This window comes from Hypanus sabinus, chromosome 7, assembly GCF_030144855.1.
Source record: "Hypanus sabinus isolate sHypSab1 chromosome 7, sHypSab1.hap1, whole genome shotgun sequence".
Taxonomy (NCBI): Eukaryota; Metazoa; Chordata; class Chondrichthyes; order Myliobatiformes; family Dasyatidae; genus Hypanus; species Hypanus sabinus.
Genome location: NC_082712.1, coordinates 32468427 through 32486658, shown reverse-complemented (window position 1 = coordinate 32486658; position 18232 = coordinate 32468427). Strand labels below are relative to the sequence as shown.

The 18232-nt window shown below is 42.3% G+C and overlaps 1 long non-coding RNA gene across 1 annotated transcript in view; it reads right to left on the bottom strand.

Moving 5' to 3' along the window:
- Positions 1-9428: 9428 nt before the first annotated feature.
- The window catches only part of LOC132396656 (uncharacterized), a 201406-nt gene continuing 192602 nt past the window's right edge, over positions 9429-18232 (bottom strand). The window contains exon 4 of the long non-coding RNA XR_009513064.1: positions 9429-11383. This is a non-coding gene — a long non-coding RNA (uncharacterized LOC132396656). The remainder of the gene's footprint in view (positions 11384-18232) is intronic.

The window sequence follows — 18232 nt, the reverse complement described above, 5'->3', positions numbered from 1 at the left end:
TGCTCTTATCCCTTAAAAAAATTGAATTTGTCACTCAGGTTAGTATGAACAAAGTGTTTCATTGATATAATGTTTCGAATTTCAGTTGATTTCTGTAGTACAGCTGAAATTTGACTTTTCTGTATCAGTAAATTCTGCTTCAGACATCTGAAAACATTGCCACAATAAATAAAATTGCTCTCAAAGGAAGCTTTCTTTATCATTTTTATTTTAAGTGATGCATTTAAAATAAATATGAATTAAACATGCAAGAACATAGAAATTCCACATAACATACAGAAGTAGGAACGTTCCTTTACAGCTACTGCCTTTCTATAAAATCCCTGGCAGACCTTTTGCCTTCTCACTATGACCCTTAAATGAGCATAAAACTATTTTGCAAACTAGCAATTTGATCCAAGCAATATTTCTTTGATATCTAAAAGATGATCATATTCAATTACCAAGATTCTAGCCCTCCTCTGAGGTACATTCTAAAGACTCACCAATTAATTCTGCTAAAATTGATTTCACGGTGTTGAGTGTAAAGGATGTTCAAAGTTCGAAGTTACTTCCCACGTCTATTATTTTAAATTCAAATGAATGAAAAAATGAAGTCAAATGTCATGGTTCTCAAAGTTCACATTTTAAAAAAATAGTTTAAATATTTGGAGATCAGTTCTGTTTTGTGCCATTGCATTGATGTTTCTTTTTAAAATTTCACTTCTGATCTGCTTTTTGTAAATGGAGGACAGCTTGGCCTTCTTATTAAGAAGGGATAAATTTGCATTGGAGTTGGTTCGGAGGGCATTCGTTAGGTTGATTCCTGTGATGAAGGGGTTGCCTTGTGAGAAATGACTGAACTGATTTAGTCTGTCCCCTTTTCAGTTCAGAAGTACAAGGGGATATCCATGAATCTGAAGCGACATGACAGATTATTTGCTGAGAGGGAGCTTTTCCACGTGGGAAGTCTGGACTGGAGGGGGTGGGTGGGCAAGGTTTCAGAATCAGGAGGAACAGGAGACTGCTGGGATCTTCCTCCTGAGATTTTGTTTCTTCTAAATTAGGGGCATCGATCTTAGACAGACCAAAGGAAGAGGAAAGAGTATTTGGAATTCAGTATCCTAGATCAAGGCTGGGGAAAAAACAGATAGAAGAATAGAGGAATGAGCTGGAGCCACGTTCTTTTTGAATGGTGGAGCAAGATCAAAGGGATGTTTGACCGATTTCTACTGTGTTTATCCAATTAATACCATGTTCCAATATCCTTATTGACCAAGCAGCATAGCTACCTTACATGAGCATAAGAAACCAGCACCAACAGTTATTACCCCTTCAACCAATCGGCTCCTGAAGGAGCAATTCATTCACCTCAACACCACATTGATCACTGAACACAAACTATGGACTCACTTTTAATGACTCTACAACTGACGTTCTAAGTATTGTTTATTTATATTTGCACAGTTTGCCTTTTGTGCATTGGATGCTTTTCAGTTTTTGTATATGTGCAGTTTTTCATTGATCCAATTGTATGTGTTTGTTCTACTGCGAATGCGTGCAAGAAGAATCATCTCAGTTGTATATGGTGACACATATGATGTACTTTGATAATAAATTTGCTTTGGTCTTGGAACCAAACAAGACGGTTACCCAACTTAGCTCATCCTTGCCCCCTTACCTACAAACTGGTTCCACTGGTGACCAAGGCATATGTGTAAACCGGACAGGAGCCAAATAATTCTGCGTAGATTGGGGTCCATCCGGGTCTATTGTGTTGGACCCTGTCCTGTTCTAACCTGAGCCAGCTGTTGACAGAGATGAACTGAATGCGTGAGATCAGTCAGAAGTGCTTCTCTGTATCCCACAAAATCATGTCCTCCTTTGCTCAATCACCTCCTTTCCAGGACCAACTCACTGACTGTGAGTTGACCAATGACGCTTCCAGCTACCAAAGCCTGCTCTGCATTCTCCCACCTCCACCACTTTCAGCTCTGGATGAGGTGTGAGAGTTAACATTTTTCTGGCCCAAGGAACTAGGTGCCCTCCCTCATAAATCAGCTTAAAGTGGACTTGCATGTTATTAGGCTTAAAGGCTCAAGTTCCGCTAGGCTCCAGGCACATCACAAAAGTTAGTGAAAGTACTTTGCACGTTTAATAATTTCTTGAAGTGTCTCTTTTTATTTTAACAGAGAAAGTGGAGTCCTGAGTATAACTGCCCCTTTTGTATATTATTTGGCTGGGAAATAAAGCAGCTCAATAAATTGGGAGTTTGTTTTACAAAGAGTTTTCTCAGTCTACATTCAGGGAAATGGAAGAAGCAGGCACTAGGTGGAAGTAGTGCGTGATTCAGAACGTAGGGGATACAAAGGATATTGAATTGCTCCTTTTTATATTTAGCTGTGTCTACCACACTTTTACACCACCATTAATTATATTAAACTTCCATGCAGCAAGTTCACCTTCTGACCTCTAATAAATATCTGCTTACATTGCATTAATCAGGTAAGTGACTAATTTATCTTCTGACCTACACAACTTTTCAAAGTTCAAAGTAAATTTATTATCAAGATTCAAAATTATTTAATGTCATTAAAGATGGCTTATATACATAGATTGATAATGGTATTAGACACAGGAATGTCTACATAAAATGACTGACAGAAACTGGTAGATATTGGGGGTGTGGAGGGGTGGATTAGGGGCAGATGTGTTGATCACCCTTACTGCTTGGGGAAGGTGACTCTTTTTGAGTCTGGTGGTCGTGGTGTGGATGCTACGTAGCCTCCTCCTGTTGGGGGTGGAACAAACAGTCCACGGGCAGGGTGAGTGGGATCCTTCATGATCCCATTCACTGGCACTTATTGAACATTTTTCTGTGTGTATCTCTTGATGGTTGGCAGGCTGGTGCTGGTGATGCATTGGGCAGTTTTGACTACCCATTGTGGAGCCTTCCTGTCCGCTGCAGTACAGCTCCCGTACCAAGTGGCGATGCAGCTTGTTAGGTTGTTCTCCACTCTGCATCTGCAGAATGGCATCAGCATTGTTGTCCACAGTCTAATTCTCTTCAGCCTCCTCAGGAAATAGAGACATTGGTGAGCTTTCCTGACCCTGTATAATATGTTCTGGTACGATGAGGGTCACCATGTACTATCACGTGGGTGTTCACAGTAAGGCAAAGAAACACAACAGAATCAATGAAAAACTACAGACAAATAACCAAAGTGCAAAAGGTAACTTATACAAATACAAAAAGAAATTCAAACTGATAATAATAAATATTAAATAATATTGTGAACTTTCCACCATCTATTAGTCAGAAATGTGATTGAATACTCATCAATTGCTTGGATAAGTGGAGCCCCAACAGCAGTATGGTAGCTCAGTTCCAGCCAGAGCATAGCAGCTGACTTCACTGAGTCTCCCATTGACTGCCTTTTTTCCTCTTTCTTCCACTGCTATGGTGCGTCTCCTACAGAATGCATGGCAATAACTCATCATGGATCCTTTAACCCTCTCTACTGAACATAGTCTTTGCAACCTGAGGCAGAGGACTGTGTTACACCATCAAATGTAAGTTCACTTTAATGCATGCATCATTTAGAAATATAGCTGTCCACTTCCCCTGTTGCTGGATTCAAATCCATAATGTCCCAACTACAATTACTATTTACAATTACAAGAGTAATTGCATCAAAAGCACCTGCAGTACATCTCCTCAAACTCCTTATGAGACTTAACTGCTAGTGTGTCTCCTTCATAATTGCATCGATATGTTGGGCCAGGATAGATCTTCAGAACTTGAAGCTGCTCACCCCTCGATGTGAGCAGCCCTGTGTTCTCCCAACTTCCAATAACCACTTCCCAATGCTATTTCAACTTCTTCCAAGAATGTTTGAATTGGATTTGTAGTTGGCCCTCTAGAAATCAAAGTACAAAAGCATGGCAAAATAGAAATATGCACAAAATTGCTGGAGGAACTCAGCAAGTCAGGCAACATCTATGGAGAGGGAATGAACAGTCAACAGAAACCCTTCATCAGCACTTCAGCAAATTAGAAATGGGATCTGCTCACTGTGCACGTCTCTCTGAAAACAGTAGTGACTGCTAGCAGCTGAACCCCATCGGCAAGATCATCAGCATTCAGAGTAGTATTTAAAAGAGACGAGCAGCTGAAGTTAATGAGGTGATTCACCAGCTAATTATTACCTCTGACACGCAAGGGCATTGAGGGAAGACAGGATACCTCATTCAGAATTGTCCCAGGGCTTATCCTTGTGCCTGACATAAATAAATAAAACAAATGGCAAAGGGCTGACATGTCATTCCCGAAGCCCATTTGAGAGAAAATAGCTGGTAAAAGGAAGACTTAATTTGGCAAATGTCATGAAGGAGATCAGGTAGCTGAGAAGCAACTGTAGGTTTCAAGTTCCCTCCGGAGGGTAGTTCATAAAGAGGAATTATCGGGTTAAATTCAAAGCCCAGTGGCATCAGGGCTGCGCAACGATCTCAGGTTTCATTGTGTACATGTTCTTATGAGGTGCAAATTGGGTCACATGATGAAGTGTGCAGAGCGTCATTAGAATCAGAAGTCACGGAAATGAGCCGTTCAGCTCATTGCAGAAGTAAAGAAGCTTATTATTGAAGATCAGCCCCCAAGGGGTTTCTGACTGGGAAGAGGGTCGAGTGAGGTCCATGGTAGCTCCTTCCTGCATGCTTGGGCCATGACTTCCGCTGCGTGCTACCCACGGGATGACTGTACTGGGGATGAGATGGTGCTCACCTCTTTTCAGGCTGTTGTTTGTGAAAGGGGTGTGAAGGAAGATGCAACGGCCTACATTAGGGTTCATCCTGAGCAAGTGCAAGACCGAGGACTCTCTGATTTACCTGTCCCCGAAGGACACACATAGAAAGGGACATCAAATGCTGCTGGCAGATCACCATCTCAGTGAAAGATGCCTTTTGATCTGCCTGAAACTTGTGGTCTGCCAGCACGTCGATGTTGATGGAGGAGTGCTGCCACTGGCACATTCCAGGCCGCTGGAGTAGGTGCTGAGCAATGCTCTGCAGTTTGGTTCCAGCACTGTAAGGACCTGGTGGGGAAGGATCACAGCATAGGGTTCTTTCGCTTCTGGCAGGGAGGTGCTCAGATGGGAGATGAAGCCCCTCAATTATTGTAGTCGTGTGCCATGTCAGGAGCCCACATGAGTGGTAACAACAATATTGTGTTTAAATATGTGATTTTATATTCACCACATTGTTTACAAATGTAAGTGCAGGAGCCATGTATTGTTTGTTTTTCGATCTGTACTGTAATTTGCTTTGCACATTTATTATGGGTGATTTGTCATGTGTTTTGGGGTGTGGTAGAAGCAAATGAGTATAGTTATGTATTCACGCTTTGTCTAAGTTCAGTTAGCCCCAGAGTAGGCTTGGAGTGATTTTTCTTTGTTATATACATTATGATTGCTGACACTACCTCTTAGATTGCTAATTTGGTGATATCGCTAGTTTTAGTTTCATTAGCTGTTTGTCTTTTGTGGTTTCTGAATAAAGGATCAAATGTACCCTTTTGAAGTTTGGAATTTTGTTATTTTGGAGCATGTCATACAGTGTCAAACCCCTGTTTACAGTCTTCAGTTAAGTAACTGCTACAGTAAGAATGAAAAGGCAAAGCACAGTTTATTCTTGGGATTTTTTTATTTATGAAGAAAATTTATTTTGGCTGATAAAAATTGACATCGGAACAAAGTACATCAGAAGATGGTACAGGGTCATTGACCAACCCTTTAACCTACTCCGAGATCAATCTAACCCTTCCCTCCTCCATCTCTCTGTCATCCATGTGCCAATCTAAGAGTCTCTCAAATGTCCCTAATGTATCTAGCACCATTGCCAGCAGCACATTCCATGCACCTACAATTCCCTGTGTAAAAAAGCCTTACATCTGATATTCTCCTATACTCCCCCCCCCCCCCACCACTGTGTTAGCCATTTCTGCCCTGGAAAAAGTCTCTGGCTTTCCGTTTGTATATATGCCTCTTATCATCTTGTACACCTCTATCAAGTCACCTGTCATCCTCCTCCTCTCCAAAGAGAGAAGCCCTAGATTGTTCAACCTGTCCTCATAAGGCATGCTCTCTAATCCAGGCAGCAGCCTGGTAAATCTGCTGTGCACCCTCTCTGAAGCTTCCACATCCTATAATGAGGTGTCAAGAAATGAACAGAAGAGACCTCAGAATATGGCCTTTTAAAGGATGATAATTTTTTTTCTTAAGAGCTTTTCTTCATGGCTTCATATTTTCTTCCCTGCTTTCTTGCTTTTCTGGGTGGTCCTAGATTACCATTCTAGTTAACTTCCCATGATTACTTTCTCACATTCTTTTTAATTGCCATTGGCTGTGATGTTGCACTCTGAACACCTTGTTGCTATGACTTTTGAGAATCTTAGGTTGTGTGTGTCCTTGCTCCTGGACAAACAGATGGCCAAATCCCACCTCAGCGCGATTAGCGTCTAACTCTGTGGAGTCCAATACCCTTCGTGATCTGTCATTGACGGCTCTTGCTGTGGAGGTGATAATGAATGAACACTAAGGAACCATGGCATGGGCTTGATGGCTTTGGTGGTCATTAAGCTTCCTAATATTTCCAAGATTTAAGCAACAACAGTGAGCAGATTACTGGAGAGGAGAGAGGAGGAACAGTTAGTTTCACAAACAAGAGAAAATCTGCAGATGCTGCTAATCCAAGCAACCCACACAAAATTCTGGAGGAACTCAGCAGGCCAGGCAGCATCCATGGAAAAAAGCAATCAGTTGGCGTTTCAGGCTGAGATCCTTCATCAGAACTGGAGAAAAATGTTGAGAAGTCAGAGTTAGATGGCGGTGGGAGGTGAGTAAGAAATACAAGGTAGTTGGTGAGAGGGAGGGGGAGAGGTAAAGTAAAGAGCTGGGAAGTTGTTTGGTGAAAAAGATAAAGGGCTGGAATCTGATAAGAGAGGACAGAAGGCCTTGGAAGAAAGGGAAGGGGAGGAGCAGGTAAGGTGGGAGAGGGAAATGGGAATGGGGAATGGTGAAGTGGGGGGGGGGGACATTCCTGGATGTCCGAGAAATCGATGTTCATGCCATCAGGTTGGAGGCTACCCTGATGGAATATAAAAGGTTGCTTTTCCAACCTTAGTGTGGCCTCATCGCGACAGTAGAGGGGACCATAGAATGACATGTCGGAATGGGAATGGAAAGTGGAATTAAGATGGGTCGTCACCGGTAGATCCCTGGTCTTTTTTTGGCAGATGGAGTGTAGGTGCTTGGTGAAGCAGTCTCTCAATCTACATCGAGGCCACATTGGGAGCATGGATACAGTACATGACCCCAACAGACTCACAGGTGAAGTGTTGCCACACCTGGACGATCTGTTTGGGACCCCGAATGGTAGTGAGGGAGGAGGTGTGTGAGCAGGTATAAGTGCCAGGAGGGAGATCGGTGGGGAGGGGCAAATGGACGAGGGAATTATGTAGGGAGTGATCCCTGTGGAAAGCAGAAAGTGGGGGAGAGGGGGAGGGAAAGGTGCTAGGTGGTGGAATCCCGTTGGAGATAGTGGAAGTTATGGAGAACTATGTGCTGGAATCTGCCATCCCACCAGGGATAAGGATAGGGTTCCTCTTGCCCTCACCTACACTCCACCAGAGATAGGGTTCCTCTTGTCCTCACCTACCACTCTACCAGCCTCAGTGTGCAGAGGTAATATGCAAGTGAGGAGAAGGGATAAGAGAGCCAGACTGGGTAATGGAAAAAAGGGAGTGCAGGTAGAAATCATCAGAAGCTGGAGAAGCTGATGTTCACGTTTAGTGTATTATTACTGTTCTAGAAATTTTTAAGGAAATGCTCCAACAGCTGTTTGAATGTAAGCAAAATCTATGATTAGAGGAAGCCAAGTGTTAAGGTTGTGTAACAGGTAAAGTAAATGTTGTCATGGAAATACAATTAACACCACCTCACACCATCTCCACCATGGAAATGTTCACAGGACAATTGATCAGCCAGCTATTCTTCTGTGTGATGAGGTAATTAGGTATAATTGAAAATTAATTGTAAGTATGTCAGGATGTTAATCACAGCATGGTGGAACAATTTGATCAAAAATGATGTTTTATTTTGTGATAATGTTATAGTAAAGTTCAGAGATGTTACTGTTGACACTATATGCCAATGCTCATGTTACCATGATAAAGAAGAACCAACACAAGATTTCTATATGCTGTATGATGACTTCATGGTATCCCTGAGTTCTTTACAGCCAGTTATACAGGCAACAACTCTGCCACTTGTGCATGGCAAAGTTCCAGAAAGAGAATAAGTAAAAATTACCGGTCGACCTACTTCACTGATGCTTTTTGAGTGATAAGTATTTGACAGGGAATGAGACAATATGTGCCAGCAATGCACACTTCAAAATAGTGCAGTGGTTCTCTTAAATCCCCCTGAGAGGAAATTCTCACTAAAAGAAAACATAACGCACTGACTTACCATGACAACCCAAGTTTTTTGATCCTTTATTTGTGTTTGCTGTCTCTAACCTTGTTAACCTATCAGCCATAACTAATAACTTTATTAATAACTTATCCGCATGGTATCCCTGGCCACCTGATCAGAAATATCCACTTTACCCCCCTCCTACTCCCCCTACTACTTAAAATGAATTGTTTTCTCTCCAGAAAAAGAGGCTTTCACTCAAATTGTTAACCCTGTTCCTTTATTCACAGATGCTGCCTGACCTTAATGTTCAAAGCAAACTTATTATTAAAGAATGTAAATCCTGAGATTCATTTTCATGAAGGTATTCACAGTGGAACAAAGAATAGAACAGAATCAGTGGAAAAACTACACACACCACACACAAAGACTGACAAGCAACCCATGACAAAAGATGACCATGTGTGCAAAATCAAAGGTAATAACAATGAGTTTTATTATAAAATAATAAATTTTTGTTTACTTGTTTTTTTTACTATTTGTATGATTTGATCAAGGCGCTTCAGTGCTGAACTGACTGCGGCTCAGAGTCACAAAGTCTCAGCAGCTCCCTGTCCATGGACTCACTTTTGCGGTCTCCGTGGTTAATGCTGTTTGTTTACTTTTCATAGTTTGCGCAGTTTACTTTTTTCACACTTTGTGTGTGTGATGGCGTTGTGTGGGTTTTTTTTTAAAGAATAGACTCCATTGTGTTTTTTTGTTTTGTGGCTGCCTGCAAGAAGACTAATCACAAGGTTGTATACTGGATACATACTTTGATAATAAATACATTTTGAACTTTGAACTTTAAGTAAATAAGCAACACTGAGAACTTGATTTGAGGAGTCCTGGAAACTGAGTCCGTAGGTTGTGGAATCAGTTCAGTGTTGAGGTGAGTGGAGTTATCCAGGAGCTCAATGGTTGAAGGGTAACAACTGTTCTTAAACCTGGTGGTGGGAGACCCAAGGCCTCTGTACCTCCTTCCTGATGACAGCAGTGAGAAGAGGGCGCGTACTGGATGGTGGGGTCCTTGATGATGCTTTCTTAAGGCACAGCTCCTTGTAGATGTACTCAATGGTGGGAACGATTTCTCCTGCGATGAGCTGCATCCACCAGTTTTTGTAGGCTTTTACGGGCATCGGTGTTCCCATGCCAGGTCCTGATGCAACCAGTTGGTATACTGTGTATCTATTGAAGTTGTCAAAGTTTAAGATGACATGCCAAATCTGTGCAAATTTCTAAGAAAGTAGAGACACTGTTGTGCCTTCTTTAAAATGGCACTTACATGCTGGTTCCAGTATTTCTTATTGTAGTTCACTTTGGAAACAGGCTGTTGTGCTCTTTCATTAAGTCCAGCAAATAGAGGAAATATAGGCAGAGAGGATTATAAGTAAAAGCAGAGGGTACAGGGCAAACCTAATAAGTTAGGCAGCAATTTTAGAGTGAAAAACAGAGCCATTGTTCCAAATCAATGACCTATGTTAATGCCATTAAGATAGCTTACCCAGATTTATATATACTTAACATTAAATGAGATATTAAGTGTTAAACATTAAGTATGCCCAATGGGGAGATAAAATTTGAAGAGTGCAGGACTTGAGAAAACAAATTACTGGGGGTGTGTATTATGAAGATTGGCATCAGTGGTGCAGATGAGGGTGAGTCATATAACCTCCTACTAACATCTTCAGGCCGGTATGGTGTGGCTGAACTGTGAGATGCTCAGCAGAGTCACTGATCACATTGAAGCTATTCCCCTCAGAAAGGATGCTGTCAGACTGCAAGCTGGACACCCCAGTCTACTGTAAAGACCGCAGTCGAACCCTGCTCTCTCACCCAGAATACTGTAGAATGGAATTATAAACAACGTTGTAATGGTAGACAATGGGTACTCAATTCAGCACGATGACTGAGCAACTGAACAAAGTCAGCTAATGGAAAACATGCTATTGAACACTTCCTGAATGTCATTCTTGTAGGAAACTTGATCGAGGAAAACTTAGCATTCAATTCATGGTGGGGTTCATAGAATTAGGGGATGATAAATTAAACAGGAAAATGTCTGTCCATATACTCTGTTGCAAGAACATTGTAAGTGGATGTATTCAGATTGAACCCAGAAAGGATGTGTGTTCTGTGAATTGATGGATTGGTTCAGTTGCATTGATGAGCTGATTCAGTGTTTGTTCAACACAGAACTGTCCATGTGCAGAAAAGAGAATAAACAGCTCCATTTCTCACACATGCAATGATCTCCTGTTAAACTGTTAAGTGTGTGTTAGTGTTGACGTCAATGGACTTGCAAATGCAAGAGATAATAAGGACCCATGCTTGAGTGGTTATTCAAATCAACTTTGATTTGACAAGCAGTTATTGTGTCCTGTACTTGATAATTTGCTTCTCTGCTGTTCTTTTTGAGGTGAGCTTTCACTTACAGCTGCACCAAAAACATTGAAATTGGAAAACACACAAAATGCTGGAGAAACTCAGCAGGTCAGGCAGAGTCTAGGGCAGGGGTCAGCAACCTTTACCACTGTAAGAGCCACTTGGACTCGTTTCCCACAGAAAAGAAAACACTGGGAGCCGCAAAACCCGTTTGACATTTAAAATGAAATAACACTGCATACAACGTTTTTTTTTTGCCTTTATGCTATGTATAAACAAACTATAATGTGTTGCATTTATGAAATTGATGAACTCCTGCAGAGAAAACAAAATTACATTTCTGCATGCAACAAAAACATTTTGAAGTCCGAGAAAAAGATGTTGGGTTGAAGGTTACTTTTAAGTAAAATACTCAATGTCTATTTGAGTCCTTCTTGTATTTATGAAAAACGCCAAACTTAAATTTGCCGCCAGCAGCAAACCAAAAATAACGTCAGCCAGCTGTCAACCTGAAAAATAAAAGGACTGTTTCACTGAACAATGAAAACATATGAATATATGTAAAATAATAGGCAATTAAAATATTTATCATACTTGGTCAGGTTGACTCACACCTGACAATGCAGTCGTATTCAGTAGGGATGGATCGATGCTTAGGGGAGTGACCGGGAAGGATAATGTGTTTTTTTCCTCTCTGAACTCACAGAAGCTTTTCCCAAACGATGTTTGCATTGCGATGATTGCAGAATGTAAATATTCCGAATTTATCATGTCGTGACCTTGTTTGAACTCTCTCAAATTGGGGAAGTGAGACAATGTGCCTTTCTGTAAATCTCTGGCAAGCACTGTCAACTTGCGCTCGAATGCCAAAACATCCTCCAACATGTGCAGGGCTGTACGTCCTTACCCCTGAAGAGCTGTGTTCAGCATGTTCAGGTGCGCTGTCATGTCTACCATGAAGTGTAGCTTTTCCAACCACTCTGGCTGTTCCAGCTCAGGAAAGGTGAGCCCTTTGCTGCCCAGGAAAGTTTTCACTTCTTCCAGACACGCGACAAAGCATTTCAGCACCTCCCCTCTGGACAGCCAGCGATAAAAACACGTTGTAGCGGTGTGCTACACGCAGTCAGTAAACTGCAGTCAAAGATAGCTTTATTCGAACTAAACAGCCTTGCTTTTAAGCCTCCCTCAACCCGCCCCCCCATGGGCGCGGATGCTGCAAAAGACACGTACTCACAAACCCCCGTAGGCTATCTCCCTTAGCCTGAACGCTGGCTAATTGTGAGCCGGTTCGGATGTGTCAGGAAATGGGTCGCCACAACGTCTTATTTAGATTGTACAAGATCACCATAATCTTCAAATTTAGAATTACATTTCAAAAACTAACAAACTAATATAAAATACATTTTAATTAAATACTGACCAATTATTTCCCAAAGCAACAGGGAGCCGCAGCACAGACGTAAAAGAGCCGCATGTGGCTCCGGAGCCGCGGGTTGCCGACCCCCGGTCTAGGGAAATGATTAAACAGTTGACGTTTCAGCCGAGACCCTTCCTCTCAGGACCAGAAAGGGAGGGAGAAGAAGCCAGAGTAAGAAGGTGGAGGAAGGCAAAGGAGTACAAGCTGGAAGGTGATAGGGGAAGCCAGGTGGGTGGGAGAGGGGAATGAAGTAAGACGCTGGGAGGAGGTAGGTGGAAAAGGCTGGAGAAGAAGGAATTTGGTAGAAGAGGAGAATGAACCATGGGAAAAAGGGAAGGGGGGCACCAGCTGTAGGTGATAGGCAGGTGAGGAAAAGAAGAGGTAAGGGGGGGCCAGTGTGGGGAATTGAAGCAGGAAGTGAGAGGGGGAAAATTATCAGAAGTTAGAGAAATCGATGTTCGTGCCATCAGGTTGGAGGCTACCCAGACAGAATATGAGATGTTGCTCCTGCAACCTGAGAGTGGCCTCATCATGGCAGTAGAGGATGCCATGGACAGATATGTCAGACTGGGAATGGGGATTGGAATTAAAATGGTTGACCACCAAGAACATAACATCTGAAATGGCCAGTAGGGGGCGCTGACACCTCCAAGCCATTGATGTCACCTTTCTGGGCGAAGATCCTCACCCCGATACACTGGGAGGAATCTCGATTGGATTACGAGACGCACCTGAGACTGACTGAGAGGTCTTGAAAGCTAGTGACTCTGTCTGCCAGTTGCTCAGTCTTGATACTCGCTCTGCTGGTTAGAATCAACTTCTAAAGTTAGTCATCTCCTGCGCTAGTTCTATGAAGAGACTTACCTGCGATCTGGCCTGTGGAAACCACCCTTTTTTTTCTCGTCCACTGACTTGCCTGATTTTCTCCTGAAGCCTTGGATCTTGTGAGACAGCTTGTTTGAAGCCTTTTTGTTATATTCTCAGTGAACTCTTAATTTGCCTGTCTATTATAGTTTGAATCTGAACAAGTGAAGACAGTTGTACTGAGTGCTTCTGCCTGTTGAAGTAAAGTTTGAAGTAATTTGACCAACCCTGTCGCTGTCTCTGTCTGAAGTTGTGCTTAGACCCAGCTGCATTGTTACAAGGAAATCCTGCTTTTTGCAGATGGAAGGAAGGTCCTCAATGAAGTGGTTCCTCAGTCTATACCAGGACTCAGCAAAGTAGTGGAGGCCCCATTGGGAGCACTGGATACAGTAAATAATCCTGACAAATTTGCGTTTGAAGTGTTGCCTCACCAGGGAGGACAGTTTGGGGTCCTGAGTGGAGGTGAGGGAGGAGGTAAATGGGCAGGTGTAGCACTTCTTGCCAGGAGGAGGTCAGTGGGGAGGGATGAATGGACAAAGGAGTCCTGGAGAGAGTGATCCCTGTGGAGAGTGGGGGGGGGGGATGAGGAAGTAAAGATATGTTTGGTGGTAGGGTCCTGTTGAAGATGGTAGGAGTTGCAGAGAATGATGTGTTGGATGCAGAGGCCCATGGGGTGGTAGGAACTCTATCCCTAATAAAATGGCAGGCAAATGAGTTGCAAGCTTATGTCCAGGAAGTGGAGGAGATGCAGGTGAGGGCAGCATCAGTGGAGGAGGAAGGGAATCCCTGTTCTTTGAAGAAGGAGGACATCTCTGATGTCCAGGAATGGAAAGGCTCATCCTGGGAACAGATGCAGCAGAGACCAAGGAGGAAGTGTAAAGGGAGAAGTGCCGCCCCTGCCCACTCACCTCCTCCCTCACTTCCATTGAAGGCCCCACACACTCCTATCGGGTGAGGCAGTGCTTTAACTGTGAATCTGTTGGTGTGGTTTTTGTATCCAGTGAGACCTGACGTAGTCTGGGGTCCACTTTGTTCTGCACCTTTGCTCCATCTGCAAAAAGCAGGATTTCCATTGGCCAAACATCATAATTTCAATTCCCATTCCCATTCCAACATGTTGGCCCATGGCCTCCACTCCTGCCACAATGAAGCCACTCTCTGTTTGGATGAGCCACACTTCATATTCCATCTGGATAGCCTCTAACCTGATAACATAAACAATTTCTTCAACTTCTGATAATTCCTCCCCCCACCCCCCTCCCTTTTCCCTCTTCTTCAATTCCCTGCTCTGGCTTGCGTATCACCTCCCCTGGAACCCCACCTCATTCCCTTTCTCCATGTCAATACTCCTCTTCCAGAAGATTTCTACTTCTCCAGCCCTTTACCTTTTCTACCTATCATCTCCCACCCTCTTGCTACACCCACCCCCCTTCACCTGTCATCTTCTAGCTTGTACTCCTTCCTCTGCACCCACCTCTTGCTCCCGCTTCTTCCCCCTTCCTTTCCAGATCTGATGGAGGGTGTCAGCCTGAGGTGTTGATGGTTTGTTCATAGATGCTGCCTGACCCTGCTGAGTTTTGTGTCACTCTGCATTTCCGGCATCTGCAGAATCTCCTGTGTTGACGATCCACTGCATCATGATAAGTTTCAACAGGATTTTCCACTTGCCTGCAGTGTGGGTCTGTCATGTGAGATAATGAAGGCTGGGATTCATTTTCTAGGTTTGGAGCAATGAGAAGCAAGTTCACTGAGACAGAGAAAATACTTGATAGGATATATAGGAGGAAGATAAATTCCCTAGCTAAGGATTCAAGAGGAAACATATTCTTCACACCAGCCCTGTCAAGACCCCTTTGAATGTTAAAAATTTCAATCATTTTCCTTTTTACTGTTCTAAACTCCAGAGGATACAAGCCTAGACTGTCCAACCTTTCTTCAAACGACACCTGTCCTTTCTAAATATTAGCCAACTGTGCCTTCGCTGAACTGCTTCTATTGCATAACATCATCCCTTACTTACAGTAAATAAGACTACTATTATACTCAGTAACTCCAGATGTACTGGGACACCTACATCCTCAGCGCAGATTCATGCAATCTCGTGCCATATGTTTCTTTATTTTTCCTGCCAAATTTGGGCGTTTTCAGGTCTTTTCCACATTGTATGCCAGTTACCAGATCCTTATCTACTCATTTAACCTGTCTGTATCCCTTTTGTGGCTTTCCTATGAACTGTTCACAAATTAGTTCTGTTATTATGTTGTCAGTAAATTTAGCAACCATACCTTCTGTCCATGGAGACTGGAGGACTTGAGATATCTGGAGAGAAGGGGATAGGCTGGGTTGACTTTCCTTGGCAAAGAGGCTGAGAGGTGACATGACAGAGCTATGGAAAAGTATGAGGGGCACAGATAGAATAGATAACCAGAGTTCATTTCCCAAGGTACGGGTGTCTAAAACAAGAAGACCTTGGTTTATGGTGGAAGGATGGAGGTTTAAAGGGGACCTTTAGCATAGATGTTTTCTACAAAAAGTAGTTATTTTCTAGAATGAGCTGCCAGAGGAGGTGGAATCGGAACATTTAAGAGGCATCTGGACAGGTACTTGAATGAGAATTATTGCAGGCAGGTGAGATCACTTATAGATGGGCATGATGGGCAACAGGCGTACTGGGTCTGAACACATATTTCTATGCTTTACAACTCGATAATTATGATTCCCATCCCTTCGTACATCATTTATGTACATTGCCTAAGTTGGGCTTTGGCACTAGTCTAGTGGTAATTCAACTCATTACGTTGTGCCAACCAAGAAGAGATCAAATTTGCCTGTTTTATTTGCTGGACTTTTCAGTCTTCTATCCATGCCAATATGTTCACTCCTTCGGGAAGGAGGACGAGTGAAGGTGGGGAGGTTGGAATCCAGGAGAGATTTTAAATTAAGTCATTGAGTGTGTAGCTATTGAAGGATTGCTCCATTATTGATAACAAACTCATTTGAAGAGTGGATGGAAATGGAATCTTCTCCGCTTTGTTTCTCTATCTTTGCTCATTTATAGTTATGGACATAGTTTGTTAGGCCAGAAGTTACTGTCTTAAGAAGTTGGTCTTGAGAAGATGCTGGTGACCTGGTTTCTTGAAATGCTGCCTTCTGATGTCAAAATGCAAAACTTCCAGCCTTTCACCACTGCAGGTGTTAGAAACATCAAAGCACAGGAACAGGCCCTTCAGCCCACGATGACAGTGTGACTATGATGCCAAATTAAATGGATCTCCTTTGCCTGCACCTGGTCCACATCCCTCCATTCTCTGCCTGTCTAAATGCTTCTTGAATGTTGCTATCCAGTCTGCTTTCTAGCGCCTCCCCTTGCAGTGTGTTCAGGCACATCTTGCCTTGCACATTTTCTAAACGCTCCCTCTCTCACCTTAGACCCACACTCTCTGGTATCTGACACTTCTACCCTGAGAACAAGACTCTACTCCATCTACAGCTCACATCATTTTTATGCCTCTATCTGTATAAATGGAGTAACATGCAGATTGGTTTCCTGTATTCAAAAACTTCTATAGATGTACTGTGGAGAGCATTCTGACAGGCTGCATCACCGTCCGGTATGGGGGTGGAGTGAGGCTATTGCACAGGACCAAAAGAAGCTACAGAAAGTTGTAAAGTTAGTCAGCTCCATCTTGGTAATTAGCCCCTGCAGAATCTAAGACATCTTCAAGGAATGGTGTCTCAGAAAGTTGGTGTCCATTTACTCATGGACCCCCATCACCTGGGACATGCCCTCTTCTCAGTGTTACCATCAGAAAGGAGGAACTGAAGCCTAAAGGCACACACACCATCTGTTTCCTAATTGGACATTGAACCCATGAACACGACCTCATTTTTTAATGTTATTTCTGTTTTGTGCTATTTTTAATCTAACTACTTAAAAATATATAAAATAAATAATATTAATACTTTATACTATATATAATAGTATAATATATGTATATACTTTAATAGATTTACTTATTTTTTTCTTTTTATATTATCATGTACTACTGCTGCTGAGTTAACAAATTTCATGACAGCATGCTGTTAATAATAAACCTGATTCTGATTTGGTATCCAAGTTGACTCATTCTGCCATGCTGTACTAACATACTGATTTTTGGGCAGTTTGCTGAAACACTTGCTGACATTAATAATGCACTTTGGGGCACAAGAATTAAACCTGTTATCTTTTACACAGTGCTATTCATTTATGCATTTCCACATCTCTGGTCATGACAATGCTTTCCAACTGGTCTTACACATAAAGATGTTGCTAAATTTGCCTTTGTTCTTACATCTTAATGTCTTTTGTGATACGTGTGCACTTGAAGCCTTGAACATTGTGCACACGCTTCAATCCGCAGTTTATTTCAGCTTATCTTTGTTCTTGGCCTATCATTTGTACGCATCTTATGAAATATTGCTTGTGATGAATGGAATCCTTGTAAACATATTTAATGTTTAACAGATCACAGGAAAATGATTGTTTCCCAGTTGTTTGATTTTTCTTACAATAACCAACCCTGATTGGTTACTGTATTTGCACCATATTAAAATGGAGCTTGATCTGAATATTGGTACTGCTAACAATTTATCATGCGTCTGAGAGCAAATAAATGTGTTTACCTCTGCTTGGTGAACTCAATGAACATCTGGAATTTTGATATTTTTTTGAGCTCTCCTGGCTCATGGCCAAATGAGGTGACAATGATCTTTTCAACTGAAGCTTAGACACAAGGTGACATTTTGCTTTTCTCGCTGATGTGACTATCAGACGATTGCCATGGAAACAACATTCCCAATGGTTGACGGTATCTGTTTTAAGTATTTCTCTTCATATTGTGAGAATTATTTAGGCGAGGTGATAGCATTACAGATATGGAAAATGTCATCCTCTGATAAAAAGAGAAATACTTCTCAATTGCCTCCTCAAACATTTCTACAAGTTGTTTTTATTCTCTTGATTATTAGCCCTGATTATCTGCTCAAGCTGTTCAATGTTGTTAAGTCCCAGCTACAAAAATATATCTTTCCCTTT